The sequence below is a fragment of the Triticum dicoccoides genome, chromosome 4A, assembly GCF_002162155.2.
Source record: "Triticum dicoccoides isolate Atlit2015 ecotype Zavitan chromosome 4A, WEW_v2.0, whole genome shotgun sequence".
Lineage (NCBI taxonomy): Eukaryota > Viridiplantae > Streptophyta > Magnoliopsida > Poales > Poaceae > Triticum > Triticum dicoccoides.
The window spans coordinates 538,116,626-538,119,286 of record NC_041386.1 but is presented as its reverse complement, the minus strand read 5'-3'; the positions used below and the strand labels follow the sequence as shown (position 1 = coordinate 538,119,286).

General features: G+C 40.1%; 1 long non-coding RNA gene across 1 annotated transcript; it reads right to left on the bottom strand.

Moving 5' to 3' along the window:
* Nucleotides 1-381: 381 nt before the first annotated feature.
* On the bottom strand, nt 382-2,178 carry LOC119289078. Its single transcript, XR_005141420.1, has 3 exons — nt 2,081-2,178; nt 1,213-1,294; nt 382-850 (listed from the first exon to the last, which is right to left on the bottom strand). It is a non-coding gene; the product is annotated as an uncharacterized LOC119289078 (long non-coding RNA).
* Nucleotides 2,179-2,661: the final 483 nt, after the last annotated feature.

Sequence of the window (2,661 nt, the reverse complement as noted above, 5' to 3'; positions counted from 1 at the left end):
CATTTTATGATTTATTGAACTTTTTATTTCAAAATTATCATTTTAAAAAAAATCGGACCTTTTTTGAATTCCCTAATTATTTATGATGTATATTGAGAATATAGTAACTTCTGCCAAGAAAATAACTCTAGAAAATCATGCACTTGCACTCACCTTTGCACAGTATTTTTTTTCTGTTCCTGCTATACATCGCCTTGTATGTGTTCAGATTGTGTTTTTTTATATGAAGGCAATCAGGTGTTGCTTCCATTGATTAAGGAGAGTGTTCAGTACATTGAAATCCACTACAAGGAAAGGTGAAAATACAAAGAAAATAAAGAACACTGGTTCAAGAAAATTATTTATAAAGTATAGTTTTGCTTGCTCGAAGCTTGCTGCAATTGGAAGAAATCCACATATAGCTTGTTCTCTGCGAAACTTTGCAAGGTATCGACGCTATCTATTCAACAATTATCTCCCCCCCACAAAAAAGTAGTATTCTCCTGTGGTCCTACCATGAATTTAGAAATCTGTAGAGAGCCGCATGATTGTTTAGTACTCCAAAAGAATTAAATGTGCCATGGTAATTTAAATTTTTAAACATGCTTTTGCTATACAACCTTTAATTACCTGGATATAATGGAGCATATCGTCATTGCATATTATACAACCTTTAATGATACTTTCTGTGGTACAACCTTTGCTATATCTGGAAAATGTAGAATAAGAAAAATCTGAGTACCTGTTTTACTTTGGTTTTCCTGATACAACTGCTGAATCCCAGGACACCAGCACACATATTGTCTTCACATTCATTCTCTTTCAATGTTAATAGTTGTCCCAAAATTTGTATTCTGAGTTCGTATCAATCCTGTAGATACACCATTTTTCTAAACGAATAAGATTTGCATCACATGTGTAAAAAAATAATGATTTAAATACTACATGATATGCCCAACATCAAAGAGTTCTTTTTCCACTTAGCAGACTATGATATCCTATAATTTACAAAAAACTCACATATCTAGTTCAATGGAGTAGCTCTTCAAAATTGAGCAGTGGCCTAAAAACTGAAATATTTGGTATGCTTTCAGAGCTGGGAGTTGCTAACTTCCCTCTGTTATCTAATTTCTGGGCACATTGGCATACTGGCATGATAAAGACATGGTAACTTTGCTATAATTAAATACATGAACCCGTGTGATTTTACGGGAGAATGCAAGGAATGCCCACCAAGTGCATCGCTGCAAGCATGGGAGTTCCTTGCCTCTCCAGCGACTACCATCTGATTCTCCAATCCGTCAGACTTCAACACCTACATGAGAAGGCTTAAGTTTTCAAAATCAAATGGAAGGTCAAATTCAAGCAATTATTAAGCAATGCTATAACTCAAATCACACTGAAACTGGAGGATCTCCTATCGAGAGGAAGCTTGCATTCAGAAGACGTGCCATCATACACATCAGTTACAAATATACCAGCTCTCTTCCACACAAAACTGCATTTGACATGGTCGAATTGGCTGAACATTTCGTAAATGAAGAACCTGACTGCTCACAGTTGTACGTTTCTGTAGAGCCATCATCACTGGTAACATTTAGATCTTGCACAAGATCATTAATCTTTTGCTTGACAAGGCGAGAGATTCTTTTGGCTGCAGTTCCATCAAAAAGCAACAATCTCAAATACCCATCAGCTCCAATCTTGCTCAGGTTGTTTTAATGACACCATTCAAGTGACTTGCGGTCAAAGTCTAAGTCGACTGATGTCCGTCTTGCATCAGTGCTAAGCCACTTAGTACCGCCGACAGGGGGTAAAAGAGATAATGAACAACACATGCCCTCATACTCTAAAGCTAAATAGTAATCTCTTCAATATTGAACACTGCTAAATACTGACCAAAGTTCCAGAGAGTAACCATTTTAATATGCCAGCTCCTTATTTGTGTGTCAAGTGTAGTATTAGAGCATCATTTCTAAGTTCCAACTAATGGGAGTCCTGAGATCCTCAGCGATAGATATACAGTTTGCCCAAGGTGTTTACAAAACTGACATAAAGAGGATTATACAATGGTATGCTTATTGCTTAGTAGTGCTCAGACCTGAGGAGGGCCGTGCCATGGAAATCATCCTGCAGGTGGAGAGAGACGCGTCTGGCGAGGTACGTGCCTGTCGATGTTCCCTTTTGGTGACTGGCCTGAAAAACACAACATCGTTGTTATTTCATCGAACAGGTTGAGAGCACCAAGACTTTCAACGATCCAAGGTACGGTTTCCTTGTTGTTTCCGATTGCACCACGTATCGCTAAAATCTGCACGGCGCAACCGATTGAGTTGACGCTCAGCCGTCCTTGCATGCGTCCTTTCGTCGCTTGGGCTGCCTGCTCGTGTGCCTGCTGGACCGCTTGGCCCAGCTTCCTTGCCACACTGCCGTAGGCCACGTCCCAACCTCGCCGACTCCGAGTACGTATACACTCGGGTTGTTCCACGCGATCGTGACACCGCACCGTTTCTTCCGATCTCGCCGACAATTAGTTCTTCCACGATATGTTCGCCTTAGATCAACCTCGTAACCTAGCTCTAATATCACTTGTTAGAATAAATCCGGGGCATACAGTTGATTATCCGAGGACCAAGCAATCACACGAGTACGGCATCTGACTCGTCTACTTCTATGGACTTA